The sequence below is a fragment of the Bos grunniens genome, chromosome 2 (genome assembly GCF_055505025.1).
Source record: "Bos grunniens cultivar Pamir isolate PY7600 chromosome 2, Bosgru_T2T1.0, whole genome shotgun sequence".
Lineage (NCBI taxonomy): Eukaryota > Metazoa > Chordata > Mammalia > Artiodactyla > Bovidae > Bos > Bos grunniens.
Window position 1 is genome coordinate 12427750 of NC_141166.1, and position 16662 is coordinate 12444411.

The 16662-nt window shown below is 43.8% G+C and overlaps 1 protein-coding gene across 42 annotated transcripts in view; it reads left to right on the forward strand.

The window, feature by feature from the left end:
* The window catches only part of EPB41 (erythrocyte membrane protein band 4.1), a 181547-nt gene that overhangs the window by 11609 nt on the left and 153276 nt on the right, over nt 1-16662 (forward strand). For 13 of the 42 annotated variants that reach the window (XM_086332158.1, XM_086332167.1, XM_086332067.1 and 10 more), the window contains exon 1: nt 9661-9944. The exons of 22 other annotated variants lie outside the window; for them this stretch is intronic. The gene's annotated coding sequence lies outside the window, so the exon portion shown is untranslated. Of the gene's footprint in view, nt 1-9651; nt 9945-16662 lie in introns of those variants that run through there. 7 more of the 42 variants (XM_086332117.1, XM_086332312.1, XM_086332319.1 and 4 more) reach the window with 2 other exon arrangements.

A 16662-nucleotide genomic window follows, 5' to 3' on the forward strand; every position in this document is an offset into this window, starting at 1 on the left:
TATCCTTTACCACTGCACCGCCTGGGAAGCCTCTGTGGGATCATTACCTCTCTTCTTTGGGTCTTGTTTCCTCAACCGTAAAGCAGCGAGACAAGTGAGCATTATCCTTACCTCCAGAACTGTCCTAAGGTGTAAGAGAGCTCAAGTATACAGTAGGTGATCAGTCTAGCTGATGCCTTTTCTTTCCTATTTCTGTTAACGACTTGGAGGTTTGATCTCAGGTGGCAAGTCCTTGAATCTACCAGCCACACCGCCAACCCCAGGGCCTTTGCACTTGCTGGCCCTTCAACCTGGAACACCTACCCCAGATCCTTCCATAACTTGTTCTCTCATCTTCTTAATTTTTTTGTTTAAATGTCACCTGCTCAGTAAGGCCTTTCCAGACAGCTCTGTTTAACAGTGTGACACTGCAATGCCAACACTCCCTCTCCTCCCTCCTGGCTTATTTTTATCCACATCTCTTACCATTCTTTGACCTACAATATTTTATGGAGTATCTGCTTATTGTTTGACTCCCCTCACTGGCATGTAAGCTCAGAGATGATGGTGATATTTGTCTGTCTTGTTCATTGTCATATCTCCTATACCTAGAAGAGTCTGTGGTACATAGTAGGTGCTCAACAAATATTTGTGGAGTGAATTTTTAAAAATTAATTAAGTTATTTTTGACTGTGCTGGGTCCTTGTTGCTGTTCACAGGCTTTCTCTAGTTGTGGCAAGCAGGGGCTGGATACGGTGCACGGGTTTCTCTTTGTGAGGGCTTCTCTTGTTGCGGAGCACAGGGTTGAGAATGCTGGCTCAGTAGCTGTGGCACGTGGGCTTAGTTGGTCTGTGGTATATGGACTCTTCCCAGATCAGGGATCAAACACCTGCGTGGAAGGTGGACTCTCAACCATTAGCCCACCAGGGAGGTCCTTGTGGAGTGAATTAATGAATAAATGAAGCTTTCTTCTCTAGCACTAATCTGAGCATGCATACATACACACAAACACAATAAATTAATAAATAATTGCGTGAGTGGTCATCGTTCTCTCCATTTGCCAGATAATACTTTGGTTGGGTCAATCCTGAAGCCCTTTAGCTTCTGACATTTTCTGCCAGGGCATCAGTTTCCGTTGGAGTGCCCAGATCTTTTGTTCCTAAGTCTGAGCTATGCAGAATTTCTAGTTGGGACTGTTTGGCTGTTGGGCCCACATGGTTATTATGTCGTTATTGGTAATTAGCACTTAGGCCTAGAGGATTGAGCTTTTTGTTTCTCAGCAGAAATCACAGCAGACAGCTGTGCTGGCCAGTGGGGCCCCAGGCCTGGAGCAGCTTCCTCTATAACCCCCCACTTCCAGCTATGGGTCCATGGCTTAGAGAGACCAAGGCAGAGGTGCCCAAAGCTAAGGGCAGCTGCATAACCAGTTTAATTGCTGTCTTTTCCAAGCAGTGTTCTGGAAAGTTTCTTCTCCCTTACACCTTTGGTTCTCCATGCCTGGCTTGGTTCAGAAGGGATCCCCATGCCCCTGGAGAAGCTGGGTGTGGTTTCCAAAGGTCTAGCTCACAGGGGGATTTTCTTTCTTTAAAAAAAATTAAAAAAAATTTTTTAAAGTTCTTTTTGACTGCTCTGGGGCTTTGTTGCTACACACAGGTTTCTCTGGTTCTGGCAAGCGGGGGCTACGTTCTAGTTTCGGTGCTCAGGCTTCTCACTGCAGTGGCTTTGCCTGTTGTGAGCACAGGTTCCAGGGTGTGTGGGCTCAGTAGTGATGGCACACGGACTTGGTTGCCCTGAAGTATGTGGAATCTTCCTGGACCACGGACCAAACCCATATCCCCTGCATTGGCAGGTAGATTCCTAACCAGTGGACCACCAGCGAAGTCCCATAGAGGCATTTTCTGATGCCCAGGATTCTGGTATTATGGGTAAAGGAAATAATCCAGTGTTTAAGACTCAGGAGCCTGAGTTCAAGTCCCTGCTTAGCTGCTAGCTGAGTTGTTGGGTCCCCATAGGCTTTTTGTTAACTTTTGCGGGGCTTCAGCTTTCTCGTCCAGAGATAAACAGATAAAGACACCTACATGGCTTCACTGGGAAAGAGAGGCAGGATAGTGTAGTGGGCAAGGATAGGGTTCTAGAATCAGACATACTTGGCTTCCCCACTATACCTCTCCTTAGCTGTGTGAAAGTGAAGGTGGCTCAGTCATGTCCGACTCTGTGACCCCCATGGACTATACAGTCCATGGAATTCTCCAGGCCAGAATACTGGAGTGGATAGCCTATCCCTTCTCCAGGGGATCTTCCCAACCCAGGGATCAAACCCAGGTCTCCCACATTGGGGGCAGGTTCTCTACCAGCTGAGACACAAGGGAAGCCCAAGAATACTGGAGTGGGTAGCCTATCCCTTCTCCAGGGGTCTCCCCAACCCAGGAATCAAGCCACCCAAGAATCGAACTGGGGTCTCTTGCATTGCAGGCGGATTCTTTGCGAACTGAGCTATCAGGGAAGCTTGTGTGACACTAGGCAAATTGCTTCACCTCTCTGACTTCGGTTCCCAAAGCTAAAGAATGGGGTTAAAATAGTACCCACTCCATAGGGCTGTGAGAACTAAATCAGAGAATGCAGGTAAAGGATCTGGGCACACAGAGAGTGTTCTGTACACTGGTATTATTGTAATGACCATTACAGGAATGCAAACAATCTGTAAGCTGTAAGAGCACCAGCAATAAAGCTAGGCAGATGTGGGTTTGAATTCTAATTCTGACCCTTACTACCTGGGTGATCTTGGGGAAGTTTTTCACTTCTGAGACTCTTATTTCCTTATCTGTAAAATGGGCATTATAGTCATACCTTCCTCAAGAGGCTGTTGGAAAGGTTCAGTGACATGTTGCATAAAAAGTACTTGGTACAATGGTTGGCACATGTCATCCCCATTTTATAGATAAGGAAGAGGAGTGGTGACTCGCCTGAACTCACATAGCATCTTAGTGGTGGAGCTATTGTTTTGTTTTTTAATAAGGATTAAATGTATATATTTAAATTTGGCTGCACCAGATCTTAGTTGTGGCATGTGGGATCTGTAGTTGCAGCGTGTGGGATTTAATTCCCTGACCAGGGATCAAACCTGGGCCCTTTGTACTGGGAGTGTGGAGTCCTAGCCACTGGGCCACCAGGGAAGTCCCTGGTGGAGCCTTGATTTAAACCCAGGTCTGCCTACCTCAAAAGCCCCCGATCCTTTTACCTCTTCTTGCCATCAGCCAAATATGGGATGAGGAGGAGGATGTCTGTTCTTGGGGCTGCTGGACTCACCTCATTCATTCCATGGTCCCCAGTGCCCACACACAGGAGGTGCTCAATAAATGTCTGCGGGCTGAGGAAAGGGGGACCAGTGTGTCCTCAATTCCAGGGAGGCTTTTGCCTTGGGATTGAGAGTTTTTTCCTTGCTTGGTTGACAGCAGAATAAAATAAAAATAAACAATATAACTCATACTCAGTGCAGATGTGGGCCTGTCATCTGAAAAACCCTTTGCACCGCCTACATAATTGATCCTTCTTGCTACACTGTGACGTCCTGGATAGGCACCTCCGTTTGATTGATGTGGAAATGGGAGCCCAGAGAGGGTGTAATGGATAAATATTTGTGTCCTGTTCAAAATTCACGTTGAAGCATTAATCCCAACGTGATGGTATTTGGAGACAGGGCCTTTGGGAGGCGATTAGGGTTAGATGAGGTCATGAGGAGGGGCCCTCATGATGAGATTAGTGTCCCTGTTAGAAGAGACACCAGCAAGCTCCCTGTCTCTCTGCCATGTGGGGGGCTGAGAAGAGGTGGCTGTCTACAAACCAGGAAGAAAGCTCTTACTGGAATCTAACTGGAATCAGGTGGCACCCTGATCTTGGACTTCAGACTCCAGAACTGTGAGAACATAAATTTCTATAAATTTCTATTGCCTAAGCCACCCAGTCTATGGCATTTTGTTAAGGCAGCCTGTGCTAAGAGAGAGGGAAAGTGACTTGCCCAGAGCCACACAGTGAACTTACTGCAGAGCTAAGGCTGGAGCTTATTTGTAGTGATTTCTCTCTTTTTTCCTCCACGGAAAAACTTCAGTCACTGGAAGGCTTAGAAATGGAGACTAGCTGAATGCAGGACAGACAGTTCAGGAACTGTCCTGCTTCAGCAACTTTGGAGGATCTTAGGGCAAGTCAAGCCTGGCCCCCAGTTCCTTCCTGCTTCATCATAGCTCCTCCTCTGCCCTCTCCCAAGGGAGGGTTGGGGCAGGCTGACTTCAGCAGGTTTAGAAGGGGCTCAGCTAGCTGGTGGCACTGAGCCTGTCCCCATGTTTCTTGGGAAACCCTCTGGGCCTGGAGGGTTCCCTGCCTGAGAGAGAGAGAATTAGTGGGTTAAGCTTGAGTGAGCTGGAAGCTTGGCTGGATCAGGGCCATTAGGCTCAGTCCAGCTGGTGAGAGAAGGGGATTGGAAGGGTCGTGGGAGGTCAGATCCCTGGGTCCCTCTTTAAATGTCCCAGGGCTCCAGTCAGAAGCAGCCGCAGCAGCCTTTCCCTGGGGTTTTGGGACAGACGTTGATGTTGCTCCTTCATCTAATTTCCAAAGTGCTTTCTTGAGAGTGACATGAAAGCCGTGTGTAGCAGAGGACAGAGGTAGAAGACAGATTTAGTTAAAGCTGTGTGACATGGCACAAATCATCTAATGTTTCTAGACTGTAGTTTCTTAGACTATAATTGAGGCTAATAACACTTTTCAGGGGTGCTATGAGGCTAAGTGCATTAATGCATATAAAGTACTCAGTATGTGCCTGGCACATAGTAAATATCTAATAAATATAATGGTCATTATTTTTAATAATAAGTTATTTCCCTTCTGGCTCAGATAGTCCTAGGTTTTATGGCTGTACAATTTATTGTGGCGTCCAACTTCAGAAGAGGAATGAGCTGGACTTATAAGAAGGAAGTGAACAGAATCTGTAGTAGGGGTCAGAAAACTTGAGTCCTGGTTTGGACTCTGCCACCCCTGTGCTGTGTGACTTCAGGCAAGCCTCTTCCAGTTTCTGGACTCCTTTTCCAAATTGTTTACATGTAGCTTGGGCTTGTTGATCTCTGAGGGCCTATCTAGTTCTACATTTTGTGAATCTGGAGGCCTAAAGAATACCTCAGTGACTGTCCACTGGAATCTCTTTTACAATTTCAATTTCCTTCCCTTTTGCCCCTTGTTTCTTGGAGTGTCTTCATAGAAGAAAGGACATAACTTGCCAACTCCAATATATGTATTTTAATCATATTTACTGTTTTTTTTTTTTTTTCTTTTACTATGCACAGAGAACTCTCTAAAACAGAGCTTAACACAATTTTTGTAAGCAAAGTGCATTCTATCAGAGGGGTCAAAACATGCTCTGTGTTTTCAAATATGTAAGAGTATTCATTTAAGATGTTGTCTTTCATTGCATTTGCTGATTTCTTTTGCTTTTCTCTTGACAAAGGCTAGCACAGGCAGCTTTGTATGCTGTAACTAAAACATATATATACATATGTTGCAGTCAATGCATTCTAAAAAATAATCATGGGTATAATTTAGATATAAAAAGGATATTTGTCAAGTATTAAGAGAGAAAAATGGGAAAACAGAAAAAGAGAAAGAAGAAAAAAATGAGAAAAGAAAAAAGAGAAAAAAGAAAAAAGTAAAAAGAGAGAAAAAGGGGAAATAACCTAAATGATTAACATTTAAATTTAATTAAATTATGGTACATCCACTTGAGGGCACTGTGGGTGTCATAATATATTATTAGGAGGAAAAAAAGTTGGTTCTGAAACAATACGATCTAAATTTTAAAAAAGCATTAGGCCGAACCATATGCAATTGCTAATAACTTATAAAATCAGCAATTTCATGTGACTTAATATATATATACAAAAAAGTATATGATAGGAGAGGTACTAGAAGGGAAATCTTTCACTAAGATATTGATGGAAGTTATTTCTGATTGATGGCTTTATGCTGATTAAAATTTTTAAATTATTTGACTATTTTTTTGTGAACAATGCAAGTACTACTAAAAGTAATCCCCTAGAAAGGCATATCATTGTAAAAAGAGCAGTTTTTCTGCCTTGTTATAGCTTGTTTATAATTTGTGTTTAAAAGCTATAAAATGACTTAAATTCTATTATCAGGGGCCGTATGGAAAGCTCTACTCTTCATGTACTTTCGGTACCAGGGTTGGTTTTTATTCAGTAGTGACTGTTCAGAACACTTTGCTGGTGGGCCCAGCTTTTCAAAGCCTTCTTCATCTCTTGCTACCCCCATAACCAACAAATGCTTTCCATGAGCCCTATCACTGGGGCTTCAGGCCAGCTGTGTCCCTAATCCACCCACGTCCCAGATTTGGGAATGGTTCAGTCTCCAACTGTTCCCCCACCTACCCCTGCTTTCTTCCAATCTCATCTCTTCCAGGTCATCGGAGGCCCCATCTCCCCTCCCTGGCCTTCCTCAGTGGTCACCACCTAATTTCACCATTTAATTTCACCCTCTTCTGTGCAGCTGGTGTTGCTTTTTTGCTGGAGCTCAGTTTGTAATGGGGAAGGATTAGGACCCTTTCATGCCGTCTTTTTTCTTTTTCCCCTTAGTGCCCTTGACCGCTCAGGGGCTGAGAGGCGGCTTGCAGGGCCTGAAACAGGAGGGATGGTGGGGGAGGCAGCAACGGGCTCAGCTGGCAGGCGGCATAGAGATGGCCGCTAGAGACCCCGTCTTGGGGCTTGGAGCGTGGCACAGCCGCCACCCAGGCGTGAGCATAGGACAGGGAGGGAGGGAGGGAGCTGAGTTTCTTCCAAGGAAATTAGCTTCAGAGATGGTGCTTGGGACCTTTTACCCTGTACTCAAAGGCAGCCTCTGTGGGGTGAGCTGGGACCAGATGTCTGGTTTGCAGAGGCCTCTCCTGAGAGGGCAGATGGGCACAGGAGTTAGAGTAGTTTCTCTGCCTTTGATTGGGCATGATTTTTCTTCTCATTCTCTACTATGTGTTAGGCCCAGTTATGCCCAAGGATCTGGCACTTAGCCTAACAAGCTATGGTGTATACCTAACTAATTAACAAAAATCCCTCATGTGTGGATAGTACTTTACAGTTTCCAAAGCCCTTTCATCTCCAGTCTAAGAATTAAAAGCCAGGACTGGATTTAAATATTTTAAGATTCTAAAGCCTGCGCCAACAGTTTTTGATGTGGTGTCACACGGCAGTCTAAATTTGAGTGGTTTACATCTGCCTTATGTTCGGCTGTTTTCTTCTAGTCTGAGAACCCCACTTTTTTTTTTCAGGGTGATGATTATTAAATATTACCCACTCCAACCAAGCCTCTTTAAACAGAAACTATTATCCTTGCCTAGCAGTTCATGGCATAGAGAATATTGGTTTTCATGAATCTGTATTTGCTGGATAACACGGGGATGGTAGTGGTGAGCTGTCTTGTGATTGATCTTCAGGATTTATCCTTCATGGCACCAGATTTCCAGGTCTGACAGGTGAAGGGGACCTCTGAGGCACATAGGTGGTAGAGCTAGAGCTCCCTGAACCTGAGGACCTGAGGCAGGGGACCAGAATATTCAAGCACAGGTGCTTCACCCTACTACACAGAATGACCTTGGCCAAGCCACCTAAGTCTCAGCTTCCTTTTATATAACATGGGGATAACTCACTCACTCATTCAGCAAATATTTATTGAGTATGCACTGTTCTGGGGGATGAACAAAAAGACAAAGTCCCTGCCCTCCCAGAGCTTGTGATCTAGTGAGTCTAAACTGCAGCAATTTATTGAGAGGGACAAACAGATAAGTATACAGTAGAAAGTCAGGTAGAAGTGCCATGAAGCAAAATTAAAGCATGGCAAGGGTGTGCTACTGCTGCTACTAAGTCACATCAGTCGTGTCTGACTCTGTGCGACCCCACAGACGGCAGCCCACCAGGCTCCTCTGTCCCTGAGATTCTCCAGGCAAGAATACTGGAGTGGGTTGCCATTTCTTTCTCCAATAAGGGTGTGTTAGTGGAGGCTGTTTTAGATAGGGTAATCAGGTGATCCTAAAGGGTCTCTTAGGATGTTTCAAACAGATAACCATGTAAAGTGCTCAGCTCAGTGCTGACAATTTAGTGCTTACCAAATATATTATTGTTATGTCAGCGAGCCCCACGCCTCTCAGTCCATATTTTAGTCTCCAAATAGCAGGAATAATTAACACTTAGGTAGATCTTACTGTGAGCTAAGCCATTTACATATTTTAACTCATTTAATTTTTACAGTAACTCTTATGAGGTAGGTAGGAGTTTGTTACTATCCCCTTTTATGGGTTGGGAACAAGCACAGAGTAGGCCAAACAATCAGGGAGACTGAGAATTGAACTCAAGTAGTCTGTTTCTTGAGAAGGCAATGGCACCCCACTCCAGTACTCTTGCCTGGAAAATCCCATGGATGGAGGAGCCTAGTAGGCTGCAGTCCATGGGGTGGCTAAGAGTCGGACACGACTGAGCGACTTCACTTTCACTTTTCACTTTCAGGCATTGGAGAAGGAAATGGCAACCCACTCCAGTGTTCTTGCCTGGAGAATCCCAGGGATGGGGGAGCCTGGTGGGCTGCCGTCTATGGGGTCGCACAGAGTCGGACACGACTGAAGCGACTTAGCAGCAGTCTGTTTCTAGAGGCCAAGCTGAGTTGTGAGGGGTCTAGGATTAGATACAAGGAGACAGCCTAGCTGGCATATACAGGCTCCCATGTCAGATTGCCTGGCTTCTTATCCTGGCAGGTCTAAGCCTCTCTGCTTGGGTTTCTTCATCTCTAAAATGGGAATACCAGAACTCTCTTACCTCTTACCATGCTTAAAACCGAGCCTTCTTTCTGCTCGCTGGTTTAGACACCAGCCTGGTAGGGAGTGTGGAAGGTTCAAGTGGCCTCTGAAGCTAATGAAAGGAAATAACGGGCACATCAGGCAATTGTGAGAGCTATTCTAAGCTCAGCTGGAGACCAGATTTCTGAAGCTAAGTTCTCACGATTTTGAGGGTGCCGCAGCAAAATTAGGAGACCCGTAAATGCAGAAGACAGCTAAAATCTTGGCGTGGCCGCAACACTCAGCATCCATTTCAGGTCTTAACACAGCTACCAGGAGAGGTAAAGTCTCATCGATTGTCAGGGTTCGAATGGCGCCTAGAGATGTCAAGTTAGTAGGTGGGGAAACCGAGGCCCGGAAAAACTGAATGACTTATCCAAGGTCAGTAGGTGCATTTGGGGGACAGCCAGCGAGCGTGGTTAGCTTGGGAGCAACTTCCAAATCTCAGACCCTTATCTGGCCCTCCTGGGGGGTAAAGGGGTGGGGAGAGGAGCGGGAAAGGGCGTCACCTTCGTCTCGGGCATTAGCTACTCTGTTCCCCACGTGAGTAGCGCGGGGCCCCTGGGAACTTAAGGACCTGAGAGCCGGTTCGACCTGCGCTTGCGCACACGCGGCTAGCCCCTGGCCTTTTCCCCTTCTTTTCCCTTCCGCTCCCCTCTCTTTACCGGCCTAGGGAAGGGCGGGGGAAAACGTGAGGAGCGAGAACTCGGCCTTAGCCAATGGGCTGGCGGGCCGCGGGCCCGGCCCCCTCCTTCCCTCCGGCGCCGTCCAATAGAAATTTACTACAATGTTGTGGCGAACAGAGAGGGAGGGGCTCGCGGGGCGGGCTGGCTGCGGGCCGGGCCAGCCCTCGCCTCGCGGAGGGAAGGCGGGAGGGCGCGCGCCGGGGCCGCCCGCTCGCTCCCTTTGCTCGTTCGCTCGTTCCCTCCCTCCGGCCGGCGGGTTAGTAGTCAGTCAGTCAGTCCGCCTGCAGCCCGCAGGGCCAGCGAGCCGCAGAGGGCCGAGCCTCGGACGCCCGCGCCTTCTCCTGCCATTGTTCGTCTGGCGGCTGCGGCGGCGGGCGCGAGGAGCCCGGGCCCCAGAACCACCGGTGAGGCTAGGCTGTGGCGGCGCGCGAGCGGAACTGGGGTAGGAGGGTGGGGGGCGCGGAGCTGTCCCCGAGGGGACGGTCCTGGAGGCCGCGGCGGTGCCCCTGCCTCTTTGTCTCCAGCCCCTCCGCAGGCCCGGGCCGGGGGGCGCGGGCTGCACGGCCTCCGCAAAGCCCTCTCTGCAAGCCGGCGACCGAAGGCTTGGAGCCGGGACGCGGTCGGCCTAAGGGGGAAATAAGGCCGGGGTGGCGCTGGAGGGGAGCGTTTAAAAGTTAGGCTCCGGGTGCATTTTTGACGAGGGGGCGATCGGTACCGTCTGGTCAGGCAGTCATGGTACAGTGGGCAGGAGCCCTTGAAGGAAAGCAGGTGGGGGGCGAGTTGCAGGTTTCGGGTGGTGAAGGTGTGGGGTGCAGCCGCAGAGCGATTTCTCGGTGACGAGGTAGCTGGGCGGTCTGAAGTCAGGCTCAGTTGTGAGGGGTGGAGGGAGCCTGCAAGGACTTGAAGGCCTTCCCGCCACAGATACCCATATCATTAAAAAAAAAAAAAAAAAAAAAATCCCCCCCCCAACCCCAAGTCTCTATGCTTTCCCACTGAGTCTTCCCGGGTCCCAGAGACCAAGGGGTTAAACCGACTCTCCCAGCTTCGTGACCTCCTTTTTCAGTTTGTGCATCTGTCGGCTTGGACGTATTTCCTCCTGCTCGCTGGGCTGCCTTTACCTGTGGAGAGGGTAGTATCTGGGCTTGTCCACCGAGATGTATCGCCAGGCTGTTATTCCTGGTGGGGGTTTGCCAAAACAGGTTTGTTCTTCCCAGAAACCAGCGTTCTCTTGAGAGTGAAAGTGATCTCACGTGAAACAAATTGCCGAGGGATTGATTTCTGGCCACATGAATAGCGACTCTCATCCTGTTTTTTTCTCTAGCTGTACCCAACCGTAAATGACTAGTCTGTGGAGACTTGTCGTTTTTTGGCATGTATTGCTGATTAGGAGTTAGTTTTTTTCTTTTTAAGAGATGCCGAGCTTTTCTTTTCTTTTTTTTTTAGTAGTCTGTGTGATTTCACAGCTGCTATTCTGTTCTGTTTTTAGGGAAGATTGGAAGAAATAGTGATGTCTTCTATCTTGGATATTATTATAGTGAATTTATACTCTCTTGAGGATGTACACTGTACCCAGTGCTGTTAATATAATTCTCATCTCAGTTTTGTTATGCAGCATTAACTCTTACTTTTTAGGGAAACTTTACATACTCTTCATTTTCCTGCTCTGTAAGTTGGAAACAATAAGTTCTTTGCTAGCTGACCAATTTTGGCTATATAAAATAGTTTCTTGAGGTGTTATTAATATAATCCATGTGGAGTACATAACAATATATGGTACACAATAAGCTCTCAATAAATGACAGATTAAAAAGTGAATATAAACACTGAGCATCACATTGCCTTGATATCAAGGTGCTAATTCAGAATGCGTTCTACAGCAAGATTATAATTAAGGTAAAGATAAGCATTATTTATATCCCTGGGGAAACTGAAGTATGGTATATCTTTGTTACTATTCAAAGTGAACTTACCTGCAGCATGCTAACCTTCTGATTCCTCTTTCTTCTAGAACAAAACTATACTTTTTTCCCCTTGTGTAATTGAATTCAGGCTTAGAAATATCAATAAATGATCTGACTCTTTAGACTTCATCAAAATTCTCCCAACATTTATACCAGTGTTTTATAACCAAATGTCTTTTAGGTATGTCTGTACATAGTGTGGCCCTGGTCTACCTTTCTACCTTTATTCTCTTTATTACTTGTATTTTCCAGTCAAAAAGAACTAACTACTCAGTAATAACCCATGCTTTCTCATTTGTACCTTTGGCCATGAGCTTCCATCTGTGCTTGTCGTTTATCAGTATATTCCTTCTGTTTTCAGTTCTCTTTAAGAATGTTCCATATTAATAATTTGAAGTGTGGGGGAAATGTCCCTTTGTGAAAGGGACTTGATGGAACTTTTGGTTTTGTTTTGAGTTTTCTTTGAGCTTCATTAATATGGCCAGCTGGTTGAATTTGAAGTGGTGTTTGTTAAAAGGATTAGGTCCTAAATGCCCCATCAGTATGCGCAACCCTTGTGGTAGAAGGTGGCTGGTGGTAGATTAAGAAAACCTCTTAGGGTTCCATTCTGCTCAGAGCTAAGAACTCCACCAGTTGACTGGTTGGACACTTGAAAACTCTGGCTGTCAACAAACAGACTAAACTAATAGAAGAAAGTTTTATCTCTTAAGTGGGCTTCTCTACATCTCTTCCGTTTCTTGGTGGTCTAAGAGCTGACATTTCCTTAATGTTTGTTAAACACTCAAATCATATTTATTGTGTCGAAGTAGTAGATATGGTATGGAGAAGAAAATGGCACCCCACTCCAGTGTTCTTGCCTGGAGAATCCCAGGGACAGAGGCACCTAATGGGCTGCCGTCTATGGAGTCGCACAGAATCGGACACGACTGAAGCGACTTAGCAGCAGCAGCAGCAGTAGATATGGTAAACAAGCCTATATTTTAAAGTAAGCTTGTGTGCCTGCTCAGTTGATTCAGTTGTGTCTGACTCTTTGCAACCACATGGAGCCCACCAGGCTCCTCTTTCTATGGGGTTTCTCCAGAATAGTAGAGTAGGTTGCTATTTCCTTCTTCTCCAGGGGACCTTCCTGACCCAGGGATTGTCTCCTGCTTTGGCAGGTGGGTTCTTTACCACTAGCGCCACCTGAGAAGCCTTAATAAAGTAGTTCTGTTCAGTCGCTCAGTCGTGTCTGACTCTTTGTGACCCCGTGGACTGCAGCACACCAGGCCTCCCTGTCCATCACCAACTCCTGGAATTTACTCAAACTCATGTCCATTGAGTCGGTGATGCTATCTAACCACCTCATGCTCTGTTGTCTCCTTCTCCTCCTGCCTTCAATCTTTCCCAGCATCAGAGTCTTTTCAAATAAGTCAGTTCTTTACATCAGGTGGCCAAAGTATTGGAGTTTCAGTTTCAACGTCAGTCCTTCCAAAGAATATTCAGGACTGATTTCCTTTAGAATGGACTGGTTAGATCTCCTTGCAGTCCAAGGGACTTACAAAGTAGGCTTATCATCAATATAATATATAAAATAATGTGATATGATAATTTATATATAAACAGAATAGCACACAAATCTTCCTCTTTTCATTTTAAAGGTACTTGTATCTCCTTTTTCTTTTTAGAAACATTTCTAAGCTAATATCTAAATTAAAAAATGATTTTAAATGATTCCTGTCTCTAAAAAAAATAGTTGTGGCATTTTGTTGAGATATGACCTATGTGTTTTTCCTCTTTTTCTCTTTTGTCAGGTTTGCACCTCACATTTAGAATTCAGCAGTGTGTTGTTTTGTATGCAGCTTGACTTTAACATTTTTGGAAACTACAGAGCCAGCCTTCCATTTCATTCCTTAGCTTATAGACTTCATTTTAAACAGATTCATTTTATGGGAGATAGTGTGCTTACAGTGTTGTTTGGTTTCCTAAAAAAAAAGCTTCGGAGTTAAGCTTGTCAGAAGAGTTCCCTACAAGTCACAGGATTCTTGAATTCTCTAGGTACTTTGATATGCTTATCAGTAGATTGTGATTTAAAATACGAAGTCTGTGATTTGTGACGTGAGTGATAGGGCTTGCTTATATTGTTTTCTGAATGTCCAAATCTAATTTAATATTGGTGATCCGGTTTTATAACTTGGGAATGTTGGCAGCTATCAGGGGCTGAATGTGGTTCTGAAATCAAGAGGTGCATACGTTAGATCACAATCTGTTTCCTTATTATCTAAGAAGATCAGAGCAAATGCTGCCAGTGTATTTTTCCAAAAGTCCCATCAAATTTGTGATTGGTCACATGCCTATTCAGATACAGATTCATTGCTACCTCTAAAGGATTTTTTTTTTCCACCTACTGCTTAAGCTTAGAATCATCTAATTTTATTTGTGAGCTAAACAAGAATAATTCTAGCAAGTTTTTTTCTTATGAACAACTTTGCTTTCTTTCTCTGAATAAAGCCCCCGAAGATTAAATTTTAAAAAATTTTTAAAGGGCCCTCTGAATTGATAAGTTACAAGTCTTATTTATGTAGAGAATCTAGAAGTACTGGAAGGTAATTGGTTCATTGTGTTTGTAATAGCTTTTAGTTAGAGAAGAGCCAGATTCTAAATAGAATGTTAAGTTTTGTTGTTTAAGTTTGTCGGTACGTCACTGGTGACTCTTTATGAGTGGCTTCAGAATGTGTGCAGGAAATGCACTGTAACAATCTGCCTGGTATGCACACTGCATTAGATCAGTATTTTGATTTACTACGCTCTGTTTTGATTTACTGTGCTGTTATTTAATGAATACACAGGGAGAAGGATAAAAGAGGTATAGCAGTAAACACTATTCAGAAATTGGAGGTGTTGGAAAAGAGAACTTTGATGTTTTGAGTGCCGGTCTTAGAATTACTTCCTCACTGACACTACTTCAAATGTTGGTTTTAGGGAAGTTATAGTGGGAAAATCTGATTATGATAAAAGTCTGTTTACACTTATTTTTGCTAATTATTTTTATTTAAGTGGGATTGTACCCACCTTGAAGTATTTGAAAATAAATTGACGACTTTTTGAACTTTGAAGAAAAGCAACATTCCATGGTTGTGGCCAGAACAATTCAAGGAATGACTTGGAGAGACTTTAATATACCCTACCTCCTAATTTTCATCAGTTTCCCCCAAGTCACCCTAAGTAAGTATGCCCCCCTAAAAAAGTCCTTTCCCAAGAGAAATTCCAGAGCCATTCTGGTATCATGTTTATTGTTTATTTCATTCTTTGTTGTTTTATTATTGTATTTATTAAGACCAGTCCTGATTCTGCAGGTACCTCTTGATTATCTCCAACCTAAATCCATGTGGATTAAATGGTGATTTGTGTATTGGATTGCCGTTCTCTTCCTTCCATGGTTGAGGGTTCTTTTGGTCGTTTCCTCCCAATTAATCTAGGCTGTCTTCTTTCTCACCTCTCAGGGCAACGTCTGCTTATAGAAATTAACGTTGTTTCTGAACTGTGTAGAGTAGAGCTTGGATAGGGATAGTGTAATCTTGGCAGAGTGGGGAGGAAGAGGCAAGATTATCTGATAAAATAGAAACTGTGATTAAATATAATGATAAAATTGGAAGAAGCAACAGATGCTCTATTTATATTATCTAATTCTGTTCTATCTACATTCAGTGTATGTCCATAATTCTGCATTGTAGTTGATCCTTAATGCAGGGGTTAGGGGTGCTAACGTTCTGCACAGTTGGAAATCCATGTGTAACTTATAGTCGGACCTCTGTATGTGTGGTTCTTCCTTGTATGTGATTCTGCCTCTGAGGATTCAACCAACCTTGGATGATGTAGTACTGTAGAGTTCACGCATGAAAAAATCTAAGTATAAGTGAACTCACACAGTTCAAACCCCTGTTATTCAAGGATTAGCTGTATTATCTAAAAATATTATCTATTAATAGGGACAGGAACACCTCAATTTCTTTTGGAACTAGGTGGAAATAATAAGATAAAAAATTGGGAATAGTATATATTCCTATAGTTTATTGTGATTTATAAATGTAATCTGTTTCTCCTTGTGTCTTCCATCCCCTATAAAAATCCAAATAAACTTTTTGGTAGGCCCTTTATTCGTCTGAATTGTAACATTGGACACAGTATAGACTAAGGTTTAGTTACTTTCTGCCTTAATAGTCACTCAGACACTTTAATATTATATTTTGATAGCATCACCATTATAAAGTTATAAAAGTTTTAAGTGAGAAATTCTGTGATTTAACAACAATACAGCATAGCAGTATTTTGAATTGGTTGCATTTAAGCCTGTTACCCAAAACTGTAACAAAATGTATACTTTTGCTAATTTGTGACTAGGGAGTACTATGCCAAAGTTCAGTTGTGATTGTGTTTCAGCTATTAATACTTGTGTAAATTAATAACACTATTATAATCATTTTAATGCAATGGGATTTTAACAGTACATCATCTTACAAAGAAATGCTATTTTAATTTATATGTCAGGCATGTATTTCAGTTAACCAGTTTGAAATTCTACATATATTCAAGTTAAAAGTGTTTCACCTTGATAATACACTTGGTACAGATTTTTGAAATTCATTTCCCCTGGTTGTTTTGACCATATGGACACAGGCAGAACTGTCAAGAGCTCCAAGGATTTAAGCTCTCAAATTTTACCTGCCAACCATTTCATCATGTAGTGGAGACACATGGAAGGCAGCTTAAAGTGAAGGCTCTTTGTTTTTTTTTTTTTGCTACCACCCACTTGCAATTTCTTGCCCTTTTGTGATTTTTAATGATTCAGAGAATCGACACTGTTGCTAACTTACTACCTGCAGAGTCCTGCGAATCTTGATGGTATTACATAATTATATAAACCTTTTGCATGGTGTCATATGATGTTGTATTGTATATATGTCCTCCCACACGTGTGTCTTTAGAGTAATTTCTTTCCATCTGGTGTTGGAAACAAGCTCTTTGTGAGGTTATTTTTAAATCTTCAAGCTTTCTGGCATCCTCAACACTTGAAATAACACAATTGCTTTTGAAGGCAAGAAAATTCACACAGTATATTTAGTGCTTTTTTCCAGTGAAAATGTGAATAGTATTTTATTTTAAAAAATCATATCTTGGATTCCAA